The following is a 15801-nucleotide window of genomic DNA, read 5'->3' on the forward strand; positions in this document are numbered from 1 at the left end:
AATGGTCAGGTGTATGTGAGAAGGAAAGACACCCCTCGCCAGCCTCAGTACAGGAGAAACAAATGGGGCCTTGAGGTCAAGAAGGAAAAAGGGCAGATTCCCAGCCTCACCCCAGAGCAAAAATGATCCTATAACATGAAACATTCATCCAGGAAATATGTATTTCTTGCATACTGTGTGTGAGATACTATTAAATATTTTAAAGATAAACCACATGCAGCAGCTACCTTCAATGAGCTAAGAATTCAGTTAGGGAGACAGGGTTACTCAGAGATAATCACACTGCCAGGCAAGCAGTGGTCTCTTGGTGAACTGTGCTCGGGAGAGGAACCCCCCTGGGAACCATATAAAACAGTGGGCCTAGCTCCCATCTGGTGACCCACCAGTCCATACCGCTCAAGGTAAAACTCACTGTAAAAGAAAGGCAATTTGCTCAAAGTCAAATTCATCATATCACTGTCATGCCTAATACCTAGCAGTGGCCACTCTTCACTGCTTTTCAGATCCATCAAACTCTGTACGATGGCCTATAAGGCTGGAGGCTCTGCAGAATTTGCCTGTGCTGTGTCAATCTGTGTGATCCGGCATCTTCACACCCGATCTGGAGTCACAGCCCCGCTCCTCCTGTGTCTCCGTGTTGCAGTTGCATTTCTTCGTAACTCTATTTCTCTCTTTCATGTGCGTGCGCGACACACAGTTTTCCATTCATTTTGTATAGTATTTCCGGAAATCACCTTCCTCTCCATGCTCTCTCCCTAGTTAGCTGCTGTGATTGCAACGTCCTCATCTCTGCCACCAGCACCTCGCTCATGCCACCGTCATCTCTCTCATCCAGACTGTTGCCCGCATTGTCCTGCTCCCAACTGCACCCCTAGTATCAAGTGTCTCTATAAAATGCAAGTCAGATCTCTTCTCACTCCTTTAATTTAAATGCTTTGAGAATATAATCCAAATTCCCTGCTGTGACCTCTAAGGCACTCCACGAGCTGTTCCCTCTCTTCCTGCAGCCTCACCATCCGAGCCCCTCTTTCCCTTCCGTGCTGTGCTCTGCCCCACCAGCCCCTGCCAGTTTCCCAAGCTCTCCGAACCCACTCTGATCACAGAGATCGCACACGTCCTGTGTGCCCAGAACATTCTCTCCCAGGTGTTCTCATGACTCTTCTATTCAATGAGATCTCAACATAAATGTCCACTCCTTATAAGGCCTTTTCGAAGCAGCCACACTAAAGCAGTCCCTCAGGCCCTCTTTCGTCACATGCACTCTTTCTGGTCTGCATGACATTCCTCATGGTCGGAAATTATCAACCATTCATTTGTTTGTTTGTTTGTTTGCCATCTTCCTCTGCCCTGGAGTGCAAGCTCCTTTAGAGGAAAAACCCTATCAATCTTACCCATCCGGTGCCTGGCACAGCATTTGGGACTTGCAGGGATTCAGCAGCTGCCTCGTGAATTTATGAGTCAATCTTCTTTGTCTCGCTCTTCTCATTCTTCATTTGCTCATTATATTTGTGAGATCCTATCTCATAGCCTGTGGAAAGTTTCCCAGAACCTGCAGCTGATATAATTACCAGTGAGTGACCTTTTATATATGAACCATCTTTAAGCAAACTCCAAAGTTAAAGTTGAAAAAAATATTATTAATAAATTATGGAAGAATGTTTAGCATATGGTTAAAATTTTAAAGACCCAGCGTCATTTTTCACCTACCATTCATCTCTCTGTGCACCTCACAGCATTTGTTTCTTTACCTGTTCGCTATCTCTAAGCACCTGTTTTTGGAAATGAAAGCCACCAGCACCTTAGGTTTTTGTTGATTGTCCACACTCCTTCTTGCTTAAGTCCTTATTTCTCTGCCGCATGCTTCCATTTATGCACCATCTTTTATAGGTCACCCTTTGTGTCCCAGGCACTGAGAATACAAAGGTGACTTTAAAACGGTCTCTGAACTCAGGGAGCTTGCAGTCTACTAGAGGAGGTGGGTATGAGAGCCAGTAAAAGTAAAACGTGTCATAGGGCCTAGAATACACGTCTCTGTGGAGAACAGGGACCTGAACAAGAGAGAGTGGTCAATTTCCCATGAGAAGGAGGGGTCAGGGTGCTGTAGAGGGGAGGTGACCTTGCGGAGGAGGAACAGGCGTGCCTAGCAAGGAAGCAAGGTCAGCAAAGGCAGGAGTGGCAAAACAGCCCAGTGCTTTGAGGCACTGCATGGAATGAGGAAGTGTGGGGTGCAAGGGAACGGGATAAAGAGGTAAGAGCGGCAGGCGGGGGCTAGCGGAGAAGCTGCTGGGAGGATGGGGTGGGCTCTGCCAAAACATTTGAGTTTTGTCTCATGGGAAAAATGGTACTGAAGGCGTTTACTTTCCACCCTAAGGAATCCCAAGAAAGCTATAGTGCATTTGCAGAATGAATTCGATTCCTTCAGTCTTTCTGACGGAAGTCAGTCCTATTCAGGCCAATATTATATGTTTTTAAAGACTTGTGAGAAACCTCCTTAAAGACAATAGAATAAACCAAGTTGCTGTTGGTGGTGGTTTTGCTGGCAATTTCCTGCAACATTTTTCTCATGCCTGTTTTCCACTAGCCTCTTGGGTCCACCAAATCCTAGGATGCATTTGTTATAATGCGTAAATGGAGTACAATCTCAATAATGAGAAAATCTCAAAGGTTTTACAGGAACTAATAAATAATAAGTTATTTCAAGGCATTATTGGAGGCTGTTGTAAATCTCTAGACTCCTCCTGATGTTTTTAGCTTCATTTTGCTTTTATTATAAGAAATAAAGTTGTTACAAGGAAAGGAAATGAAAAGTTCTTGTAGTTTTTACCATACCTTTTGAATTTTCTGCAGTTATTACATAGAGTAAGTTCATGAAGTCAATTAATTCTTTAGTTAAAAAGAGGTTCAGTTTTCTATTTAAAAGTAGATTTTGATCTTATTCACCATAGTGAGTGATGTGTTTTGTTTTTTTTTTAGTTTTTCTGTGTCTTCCTTAATGGCCTACTATGAAGTGGCTTGCCTACGAGAAGCCAGTGTTCACAGTAACCTCAGCTAAAAGGCAATTAATTTATGGACCTGGTGGAAAGGAAGCGTGTCACATAGCAATTTGTAAGACCCAACAAATATGAAGCATCTTATTTTACCACAGCATTTTTATTTCTGCTGCATAAGGGAGAAAGGGGAGGAAAAGTGAGAATAAAAAAATAGTTATCTTAGTCCATTTTCTATTGCTTTAACTGAACGCCACAGACTGGGTAATTTATAAAGAATTATGGTTTAGTTAGCTTATAGTTCTGGGGCCTGGGAAGTCCAAGGGGACCGCATCTGGTGAGGGCCTTCTTGCTGCATCAGAGCATGGTGAAGGCATCACGTGGCAGGAAGGCAAAAGTACACCAGTTCAGGTCTCTGTTCCTCTTCTTGTAAAGCCACTAGTCCCATCAGGGTGGCTCCACCCTATGACTTTATCTAATCCTAATTACCTCCCAAAGGCTCCACCTCCAAATACCATCAATATATGAATCTGGGGATTAAGTTTCCAAAATTCCAAAATGTGAAATTTAGGGGACACATTCAAGCCATAGCAGTTGTAAAGAAAAACAGAGTATTTTAACCTGTGATGCAGAAAAAAAAAAAAAAAAAACAACGAACAGAGGGCCCTTGATGCTAATAAAAATCCAGAGATTTACAAAGCTCGTGAAGGTTTTAGCTGTAGATAAGACAGTGGAGTGATAACTGTAGGGGTGGGAGGAAGGAAAAAGTGACTTCTATTGTGTGTCTTCTACATGTCAAGTGACCTAGGCATATTAAGTCATAATCAAGTTTATGATTTGCCACAATTCTGGATGATACTCATATGGCATTCTTGGGATTTTACCTATACAGAAGCTAACACTCAATGGATTAAGTAACTTGCCCTGGTCACATGGCTGTGTGGGAGGAAACGGAACTAGAACCTGACCTGACCACGTGGCCTGTGATCGGCAGGACACTGCCGCTCACTCCACACCAGGAACGTCCTAGTTAAGATGCAGCGTTTCAGTTGGACATTGGACTAAATGAGTAACAGAAAGGAATGTGAGAAGTGGACTGATTTGTACCCTAGTGTTTGAATTTTATACTATTTAAAAAACATGTAACTTTGAGCGGAAAATACAATGTTGTAATCTAAAATGTACGTTTATATTTGACTTACATTTGTTCAGCACTACATGCTGAGAATCACAAAGGCATCATTTATTTCATTAAAAGCATTGTGACTCATTCCACAGACCCCACAACCAAGGTGGTGCCTTGTCATCTTCTGACCGTCTACCATAGTTTACTCCAAGTGACTAAAAGAACATGGCATCTAGGATCCCAGATGTCAATCGCAACAGCAGACATAGCTAGAACGTGTGGTGGTGAGGGGAGATTTTGATGAGCAGTAAGACCTATAAAGAATTTGGTGGGAGTCCCAACAACTAGTCAGATGCTGGGCTTTTATTCTGCTTTAATTCCTGGTAATTCTTCAGTGTTTATATTTACCAAAGAAAAACAGACCTCTTTGAGTGTACTTTTAGAAAATGCTTTCCCAAATGGTTTGTTTTTCAGAGAAGGGAATTTGTTACCAGATCAATGCACTTAAGGAGATGAAAAGCACTTGATTAGCAGCCAAGAAGCCTCCTAATGAAATGACATTTCCCTCCAGAGATTTCAAGTGGTTCATAAAATCCAGTGCTCTCTGTGTAACGTGCTTACGTTGTTTTGTGCTGTTGAGGTGCACTTCATAAGCATTGATACAACATAGACATTAGGCCCCCAAAATAGATGAATTTGCATGTCCACATATGTATTTGAGCAAAAGCTTTATTGAAATCCCACACCTGAATCGTGCAGCTGAAGGTCTGTTTACCATGATGTGCTCATCTTCAAACAGCCTCTTCCTAAGCCCTGGGCCTTCAGAGAGGGAAGGCCACGACTACCAACCTGAAAACAGCTATAGCTCCTGAAGTCCTGGAGAGAAAGTAAGAGCATGTTGCAAGGAAAAACTATTCCCCAGATGAAACAAAGCAATTAATTCTTGCAGAAACTAATAATCCCTGATGGTTATTGCAGAGGCAAATAAACCATTAGACTATGGTCTTTATTATGCCATCATTTAAATGTCTATATAAATATATAAGGAGATTATTGTCTTTATGATGTCTTCATATAAATGTGTGTGTAAAATGTTTTAATTTTAAGTCTTAGAAACCCTCTAATTCCAGTGGAAAACATTTTAATGTTACGGGAGAGTCTCGTGACACTCAAGCAAAGTCTCTCTCAGCGAAGTCTCTCTCGCTCTCGCTCTCTCTCTCTCTCTTTTCTCTTTCCTTCCTTTCTCTCTTTCTCTCTCTCATCTCTGTCTCTCTTTGGGCTGTTTCTTCATTCCTCTTTTCTTGTTGTGAGGGGTTTCTCTAGCCTCCATAAGAATCTCTAGTTGAACCTCTTTCCCATCAAGCTTCATGGTTTTCAGTGCAGGTAGTTGGCCGGGGTTACTACTGTTGCTCAAAGGAAAGGAGATGGGCTTTTAATAACACTCATGAATCAAAGTCACAAAGTCCTTTTTTTGATGTACAAGAACAGATCTATCATTTGGAGTTAAAGTTTTCTAAGGCGGATGACACCAGGATATCAAGGAGCTACACACACTGCCTCTTGCTTGAGTTTCTCTAACAACTCTGAAGAAACTGCCTTCTTTCCCTTTAACAACTTTTATGTAAAGTTGTTAGACTCTCGACATATGGGATAAGCCAGCAGAATCTTAGACTTCCTGTCATATCTCAGCATCTCTCAGGATTGCCTTGAGAACCCATGGCATGTGGATGATTCAGGGAGTTGTGTGTTTTTTCTAGCTCACTCATTACCCGTTGTACATCCCACATGAAAGCCACTTTAGCACTGCTCCGTATTTTAGGAGGAAGTGGTGACTCACGCCTAAGAGGCGGGGTGAGAAGGAAGGTCTCGTAGGCATCTTCAATCAGGTTCGCCTTTGCTCTGCATTTATGCCACGAAAGAGCTGCATTTTATAACAAACCAGAGACCAAGTCTAAATTAGTATCTGCACAGCCTTGAAGAATTGAAGGCTTCTGCGGTTGCAGTGGTTGCCAGGGTGGGTGTGGATGGAAAGCAATGCAGAAACCCTTTTGCCATTTCAAGCAGATCGTCTTCTCTACCCCAGTTGTTCTTGTCATTTTGACAACCATATGCTTGTCTTCTGTTTGCTGGCAGCCTGGATCTGCTCTTTATTTCTTTTTTAGTCTCAATAGAAATTAAGTGGTGTGGCCATCAACATTCCTGCCTGTCGTCTTTCAGTCTCCTGTGAAGAGGACCAGATGGAATTAGCCCTTTGATACTTACACATTCGTTGGAATTGAAATAATGCGCTGCTAATTTTTCACTTTATCGACAAAGCCCCAGGCCTGCCCCCGTGAGGGTGTGGCACGCTGGGCTGCTGTCTTATTCCATAACAGGGGCGACACGTCAAAGATTGCATCTAACAGACTTATCACAGAGACTGAGAGGGTTAAGTCAGAAGCAAGAATTTCAGAGCGTATGAATGAAGAGTTATCCTAACGCTGGAGTTGACTTATTTTATGGTGGGAACACAATCAGAGTCTCAAAAAATTAAAAAATAAAAATAAAAAGGCAAGGAGAGAGAGAATGGCAGGTGACAATCCAACCCAACCAGTCTGAGCGGTCTGATTAAGAATGTCACTTTGAATCGTGAATTCTTTATATGTCAATCAAACAGAAACAATGAAGACAGACTTTGTCAATAAGGAAAATCCTACTTCAAAATACAATGGGCTGAGTCTTAAAAAATCTCAAGCCAAGATTCACAGTGAGCTTGGTGAAGCTGGTGGCTCCATTGCCCGGTGTCCCTTTTCTGGAATGGCAACAGAATCAGCAAGAGTGTGCCGTGGTGTGAGGTCCTTCACTGGATTCTGAGAAGGAAAGGGCTGCTGTCAATGTGACCGTGTCCTACTCGGACACAGTCCCGGAACAGCAGTGCTTGTTTTGCTAAGGCCTTGCTGTGCAAGAAGGGGGTTCCAGTATCACTGTCATGATTGAAGGGCATCGTCCAAAAACAAACCAACCAACCAACCTTTTCCAGACCAGCCAGCAGTGGTCAAGTCCCTAAAACACAGATGTGTCACTGTTGTTTGCTTCTTTGATATACATAAGCCACAGTGGTGAGAGGGCCACAGAAGATATTTACTCTGGTTCATCTGGGGGCATCTAACAATCTCAAGCAACTTGGAAACGTTTAGGATACATTATCTATAGAAATGGAGCTTAGTACTGCGGCCAGCAGACTCAACAGTCAGATGGAAGACTCAAACTCCTTGTCAGGAAATGTCCCTATAGAAAGGATAGTTAAAACTTAGGTTTCATTCTGAACTCACTAGAATCTTCAGTTATGTGACAACTTTTCTAATTCTTTTTAAAGTTTACTTTTCATAAATTTGTGTCCATTTGAATTTCCCTTTGTGTTCAAGTTGATTTCCTGGTTTCAAAATCACAGAGTCACGGCAGTTATGGCCTGAAAAAAGAAATTGCCAAAACAGAATTTGAGAGTGTATGTCCCATGGGATTTCATGAGTTAAAATCACCATTCGCTGTTTAATTCCTTCCATTTCTCTTTTTAGTTCACGATACTAGGGGTTCTATGGTTAAAAACATTCAGGAATTCTTGCAGGCTGACTGTCACATATGCTACAGGACTTTCCCTAGAATGTCCTTGAAGACCTGAACCTCTGTGGGGACTACTGAACACTTGCCCTGGATCCTAGAGCCTTTGTGGAAAAATTCCTATAGCCACATCCCCTTCTCCACCTCCATTTCATTGTGCCCATATAATTTGAGGGTAGCTGAGGCTGGATTGTAAAGCATGGTTCCCAGGGGGTCTCTGAAGTTGATAAAATTCTCTGGGCTTCCCCAATCCCAAGCCATGAGTTGGGGACAAATTTTGGGGTTCTTAAATTTCTGGAGAGTTCAGATCTCAGACAGATGCAGGCCAGACCAGCCCTGCGTCTCTGAATGTAAGAAGCTTAAGACATGCCAAAGGGCCAGTTAGCTCTGACCTGACAGGCAGGCCATTGTTCTTTGATGAGACTAGCCATTAAAAACGATAGTAGAAAAATCTTAGTTATTGTCTGTTAAGCCAGTTTCTGCCTGATGAACAGATCTTCTCAGATGTGAGCTCAATGCTTCCGGTTTAGTCATCATTCCAGGGCCGTAGGGGATAGCTTAGTGCTCCGAATAACTTGTTGCTAAGTAGTCTGCAGGGTTTAAATTGTCACATTCCTTATGGAGTCAAGGTTACTATAATCGTCACTGCCATCTACGGCAGCTCTGGGAAGGGCAGCAGGGTGGAGGGGAATTTCACACATGCCATATGTCACTTACTCATCCTGCGAGATCTGGCTCGGGCTTGCGGCAGTCAGAGGAGGCGGAGAGATGTGTCTGGATGATACCATCACAGGGACCCCAGATCCTGCGAGGATAGATTCTGAGCTATAATTGTTCACCATGACGCATGTGTTCAGCTTGGTTTTCTGGTCCCAGCATTTTGGCACTCAGCAGTCACCTCAGTACCGGGCAGGGTGAGAATTTGGTGCATCAATCCAAAAGATACTGAAGGTGTTTGCAAAGGGAAACCAATTCAGCTCATTTTTTTCCAACTCTAAAGCAAGTGTCTTACCTCACCATGCACTCACTAGGTAGAAATAACAAAATGAGATTTTTGTTTCTTATCTTAGAACAAGTTGTTTTCTGTTCATTAAGGCTCAAACACAAAGTGGTAAAAAGAATTAAAATACTATCAATATTGGATCTATTATTAAACAGAAGATAAGTATAAGTTCATGGAACAGAATTTCTCTAATTGTATTATCCCATGTTCCCTTTTATTATTAAAAAAATCTTGTCCCCATTGCTCCTCCTGCCGTACCAAAGAACGCAGAAGGACCAGGGCCCCATAGTGTGTCACTTTTGTATCCTAGATATCTTCGTGAACAAAAAGGTTTTGTCTATCTTTACTTTCCCTACTTTTTATTTGACAAATAGGACTTTTTCTCCAAATTAAATATCATAAATAAAAATTTTCAAACGCAAATGCCCTTGGAGATTCTGAATCATGACCCCACGTCCCCTTCCTCCCTCCCTCCCCAAACTTTCCTGGGCTTAAATTACAAGCCTGGAGGGAAAGAAACAGCAGTTAGCTTGATTAATGGAGCACTCACAGAGGCCCACTCGTCCTATTCTCTGCCTGACTTTCTACCTCATTGAATAAAAGTGCGCTGTTATCGCAACCTGGCTGCAGGCTTTGCCGGTGAAATGGCTCTCGACAGGATTGTCGGGTGCTCTTCTCATCTGCCTGAACCAACTGATATTCTCAGGCATTTTTTAAAGTCAGGTTTATATATGGGTAATTTGTAGACAGTAACATTTGTCCTTTTTAGGTGTACAGTTATATGAATTTTGGAAAATGCCTGGAATCATGGAACATCCACCACATCAAGATTTAGAAAATATCCATCACTCTCAGAAAGGATCCTTGTGTCCATGTCGTCATTTTTTTCCCTACTACACCAGCCCCTGATCTGCCTAATGTCCTGTGAATGGAAACATGCAAGGCATCGCCTTATGTGTCTGACTTCTTTCACTACCATATGCATTTGAGATTCGTCCAGATTGTTACACATCAGTAGGTTTCTTCCCTTCTCTTGCTGAGTAGCATTCTAATGTATGGATGTACCATTATTTCTCCGTTCTCCAGCTGATAGACATTTGTGCTGTTTCCAGGTTTTAGTGATCATGAGTGTAGCTTCTGTAAACATTCACTTACAGATTTTTGTATGGAAATAGGTTTTCAATTCTCTCAGATAAATATTAAGGAGTGGGAATGTCAGCTTGCATGAAGTTTATGTTTAACTGTGTCAGAAACTGTCTTCCAAAGTGTTTCTGGCAATTTCATCCTCACTGGCAATGAATGAGAGTTCCTGTTGCTCTACATCCTTGTTAACACTTGATATTGTCAGGTTTTGCTTTTCTATATTTTAGCCATTTTAATAGGTGTGTAGCGCGATGTCTCATTGTGGTTTTCGTTTGCATTTCCCTAATGACTAATGATAACTGAGCATTTTTTCATGTCCTTATTTGCATTTGCATCTCTTATTTGGTAAAGTGTCCAAAACTTTTGCCTATTTTTTTAATTGGGTTGTTTATTTTATATTATTGAGGTGTGAAAGTTCTTTATATATTCTTAATACCAGTCTATTATCAGATATATATATTGAAAACATTTTTCTCCCGGTATGTGACTTCCTTTCTATTTAGCAGAAGAAATTATAGGAGATTTTAGTTTTGGTTAAGTCCAGTGTGTTAATTTTTACTTTTGCGGCCTATGCAATTTGTGTGCTATATAAAACATTTTTTCTAATCCAAGATAAAGATTTCCTCTTTTGTTTTCTTTTTGAAACTTTATAGTTTTTTATTGTGGTAAAATGCACATAATATAAAAATTACCATTTTAACCATTTTAAAGTATACAATTCAGTGATATTTAGTACATTCACAATATTGTGCAACAATCACTGCTATCTAGTTCAATAACATTTTCATCATCCCAAGAGGAAACCCTACACCCCTAAGTAGTCACTCTTCATTCCTCACTTTTCCTACCCCTGGCATACACTAATTCCTGTCTGGATTTGTCCATTCTGGATATTTCATGTAAATAGAACCATATAATATATGGCTATTTGTGTCTCACTTCTTTCACTTAGCATAAAGTTCTTAAGGTTCTTCCATGTATCAGTACTTCATTCCCTTTTGTATCTTAATAATATTTTAATGTATAGTTATACCATATTTTATTTATTTATTCATTAATTGATGAGCATTTGGGTTGTTTCTACCTTTTGGCTGCTGTAAATAATGCTGTTATGAATTTGTGTACAAGCTTTGAGCACCCTTTTTCACTTCTTTTTAGTATATACACAGGAGTAGAATTGCTGGTTCATATGGTAATTCTATGTACAATTTACTGAGGAATCACCAAAATGTTTTCCACGGCAGCTGTATCATTTTACATCCCACCAGCAATATTGGAGTGTTTGAGTTCCTTCACATCTTATCAACACTTGTTATTTTCTATTATTTTTTATCATAGCCATCCTAATGGGTGTGAAGTTATATCTCACTGTGGTTTTGTCTTGTATTTCCCTAATGACTAATGATGCTGAGCACCTTTTCATACACTTCTTGATCATTTGCTTAATTGAGAACAATTATGTGCTTGTTGATCACTCTCTTCTTTGGAGAAATGTCTCTTCAAGTCCTTTGCCCATTTTTGAATTGGATTGTTTGTCTTTTTGTTGTTAGCTTTATAGTTTTAAGTTTTACATTTAGCTCTATGATCCGTTTTAGGCTAATCTTTTTGTATGTGGTCCAATGTTTTTATCAATGTCCATTTTTACACATAAATGTGGTTCCAGGATCATTTGTTTAAAAGGACTGTCCTTTCTCCATTGAATTGCCTTGGCACTTTTGTTGAAGGAGTGGGATGTTTCTGGACTCTGGTCTCTTCCACTGATCTATGTGTCTTTCCTTTCTCCAAGAAAGGAATGTTATCTCAGGCACTCTCGGAGTGCCCAGTCTTCAATTCTGTAACTTTATAGTAAGTCATGAAATCAGGTAGTGTGATTCCTCCAACTTTGTTCTTTTTCAAAATTGCTTAGGCTATTCTACTTCCCTTGATTTTCCGTGTAAATTTAGAATAAGCTTAATTTCCAAAAATAGTTTGCTGGGATTTTGATAGAAATGAAATTTTAATCGGGATTTATTGCATTGAGTCTAAAGATCCATTTGGGGAGAATTGACATCTTAACACAACTGAGTTTTCTTATCCATGAACATGATATATATCTCTATTCATTTAAGTCTTCTTTAGTTACACTAATAATTTACAGTTATAACTAATAATTTATAGCTTTTAGCCTACAAATCTTGCATGTATCTTGTTAGATATATTCCTAAATATTTTTGGTGCTATTGTTTATTAATTTCAGTTTTCAATTGTTTATTGCTAGTATATAGAATTATGATTAATTTTTATATATTTACTTTATATTCTAAATCTTGTTAAACTCATTAATTCTAGTAACTTTTTTTTGCAGATTCTTTGAGATTTTCTATATAGGCAATCTCGTCATCTGTGAATACAGACAGTTTTATCTCTTCTCTTCGTACCTATAAGCCTATTAATTCTTTTTCTTACCTTATTCCTCTGGCTAGAACCTCCAATACAAATAATGAATGGGAGTGGTGAAAGTGGATATCTTTTCCCTTTTCCCAATCTCAGTCGTATTTTAACTACTGTTTTACTTCCCTTACTGAAACTCTCTTGGCTTTTGTGATCTGATACTTTCCAGATTCCCCTTGAATCATTCTCCTTTTGTAGGGGTCTTTTCCTCCAGCTACCCTTATAGGTAGGTGTGCCACAAAGTCTGCCCTGAGCAGGCACTCTGTTCTTTCTACAAACACTCCCTGGGTTACCTCATATACCCTTGGAGTATCCAATGTCACCTATATACAGACTCCCATCTTCACATTCAATCCGAGACCTTTTCCAGAAGACTCATTTACCCAATTGCATGCCAACTTCCTGTCCTAAAACCATGGCAAATTTGATATTTTTGATATTTACCCCATCACTCTCACCTTTTCTCTTTCCCTCCACTAGCTGGTTCCTCTAGTAATTATTTTAAAACGCAAATATGATTGTGTTGCCTCTTTACTTAAACCTTTGTAATGGCTTATTCCAGACTCTTCACAGTGGCTGATAAGGTCCTACATGATCTGACATTTACCTAACTCTCAGATTTCCTCTTTTAATACTTTCCTTCTTGTCCACTATGCTCTAGCCACGTGGACCTCCCATCTTTTCTTTGAGCCAACCAAGCTTGTTCTTGCTTTATACCAAAAATAGACCTTTATATGACTACCACTTTTTGTATATTTAAGTCATTACCACTTTTTGGGCATATAAGTCATTTAGGTTCAAATGTGAACTCCCTAACAAGGCTTTTCTCTATTCAGTCTAAGTTAGCCACTCTACTGCCTACACATTGTCTTTCATATGGTCCTTTGTTGCTGTGTTCCTAACATTGTCATCTGAAATTACATTGCTTAATTATTGATTTCTTGTATTCTTTTATTTCTCCTTCTAGAAGGTAAGCTTCTGGAGAGCAGGGACATTGATCATTTTGATGCTAATAACTATATCTCTGGTGCCTCTACCAATGCCTGGGCATATAGCAGAGGTTCGTTAAATAATGACTACTGAATGAATGAATGAATTTTCTAGTTCACCATTCACTTGGTCACCTAAGCCAGAAACCTGGGTATCATTTGATTCCAACAGTGCTTGGCCAGTGAACCAGAAACCACTCCAGATATTTTAAACTGGAAAGGATTTAATACAGAGAGTCGGGAAATGACAGAATCAGTTAGAAACACTAAAGAAGCAAAAGTCAGAGAAGCCACTCCTAATCTTCAGGGAAACAAACTGCAGGAATTCCCAGGGGCCTGCACCAGAGATCCCAGCTGTCTGTAGCACCACAGATTCTCAGGAGATTGCACAGAAGCTCCTGGCAAAACCTCATGCTGCCATCTGCCAAAACCCATGCGCCTACTCACTATTGCTGGAATAATAATGGGTTTTCCTTTTCTTCTGTCTTCCAAATCTTTCACAAGTACCTCTCATGGGAGGAACCTAACATGAAACCCAGCTGGCTAGCAAGTGAGGAAAATGTAGGTCTGGGGCTCTGGCTCCTTCAATATAGGGAAGAGTATAGAAGAAAAGAAAGGTAATAAAACACTAGCAATCCAGCCCATGAACTCACTCACCTCCAATACATGAGCCAGTGTGATAGATTTCATGCCACATTTCCGTCCAATACCCCAAAGGTCTCACCTCCACTAACACCTCCACCTTTGCCTCCATTTAGACCCTCATTGTCTTTGACAGCAGCCTAACTGGTACGTTCCTTCACTCAGCTTGGTTTTCTTGAAATAATATCCCTAAAATATAACTCTGACTGCATCATTCCCCAGTTTAGAGCGTTCAGCGCTTTTCATCACCTGCAAGGTGAGTTCAGGGTCCACAGCCAGGGAAGAAAGTCCTGGCTGTTTGACGCCCTTTGTTCTTCTGCAGCACTGTGTGCGCAATGCATGTGCTCACCTCTTTGCCTTCCTTCATCTCACCCACTTCTCATCTGTGCTTCCTGCCTTCTCCTCCTGTGACCTCTGCTTATCCTTTAAGATGTGGCTCAGGTGTCACCTGCCCTAGGGAGCTTTGCCTCATCCCTCCCTCCCCTCCCTCTCGCCTTTCTGCTGACACCCACACCCAAGCTGAGTTAGGGGCATCTCCTTGGTGCTTCTCTTCTTATGATAAGAGACAGTCTGTGATCTGTACCCCTCCAAGAGAATGGATTCTGCTACTTTCATTTTGGTATCAAGTGCCTGACAATGTCGCGCATTTAGCAAACGTTTGACAAATAGTTGAATGAATGAATAAATACATGCACACATAAGTACTGTGTGCATTTGATCCCTCTAATTATTATTTAAAGACTGGGTGTGTGCAAACGAGGAATTTCCAGAGAAACAGAGTTTTAAATAAAAGGGGCCTAGTACTTCATGTGCCTCAGAGACTATCTCTGATATTTTTTTCCTAAGAGTCACACATTTTCTTTTCCTCTTGCCTAGTTGGATTTGATAGAAAAAGAAGATTGGAATGGAACTAAAAGGGTTTTGTACCACTCAGATATCTTACAGACACACTTAGAGGAAATTAATAGCAGGGGGCCATGGGTCAGATATTCGAGAAAGTAGCATTATCATCCTTTTGAATACGAGCAGTTGTTCCACACAAAAGCAATGCTTATGAAAGAACTGTGCCCAAATCCAGGCAGATTCTATCTAGCATGAATGAGAGATATTTTTGGTCTGCAAATAAGTAGGTGTTTAATACTTTGGTGTTCACTTTGATCCATTCTGGTGAGGTTGCCTTTTCTTCTCAAATCATTTCTCTAATACAGGAAGATTTGGCTTTTATTTGCTTACCTAAACAGTATGCTTCAAATGAACAGGCCCTGCCCATCCATAAAATACTCTGACTCTACCAATAAGCTAAACAGCATGGACCCTCCCTATCGCTCTTAGCTGCTGGTGTCCTACACCTGTGCCTCTGGGGTGCGAGCAGTTGTGTGCACACCTCACAAGGAAGAGCTGGTGTGGAACTGCCTGGAGCTGGGCTGCCCAGGGCTGCTCTCCCCTCTTTGCTCATCCTCCACAGGCAGGACGCACGCAGAGCAGCGGCCGATATCCTACCCGATAGATGCACTGCATGATGCTTCACTTCTCCGCTCTGCTCACACATCCCCCCCTGATTCTCTCCTGGTGCAGGTGCCCTTGCGTTTATGACTGTCCCTCTGAGGGCCCCTCTTGGATCAGGCCAAATATCTAACGCTGCTAGGCAGCAGCTTAAGATTTCTGGTTCCACCTTGCCCACAACACTTCAATTTGTTCAAACTACCTTTATTTTTTGATGGTGTGGCTTTTAATTTACATTTTAGAGGTTTATATGTGTGCCCTTTATTGAATAAGACTCGGAAGACAATCGCATCAAAAAGCAACTCCTTAGCGCACTATAAACAAATTACAAGCACACAAAGCACAGACGTGCATCCCCCCTTCAGTGCTCCCTATGCCTGT

The sequence above is a fragment of the Lemur catta genome, chromosome 5 (genome assembly GCF_020740605.2).
Source record: "Lemur catta isolate mLemCat1 chromosome 5, mLemCat1.pri, whole genome shotgun sequence".
In the NCBI taxonomy this organism is placed as follows: Eukaryota; Metazoa; Chordata; class Mammalia; order Primates; family Lemuridae; genus Lemur; species Lemur catta.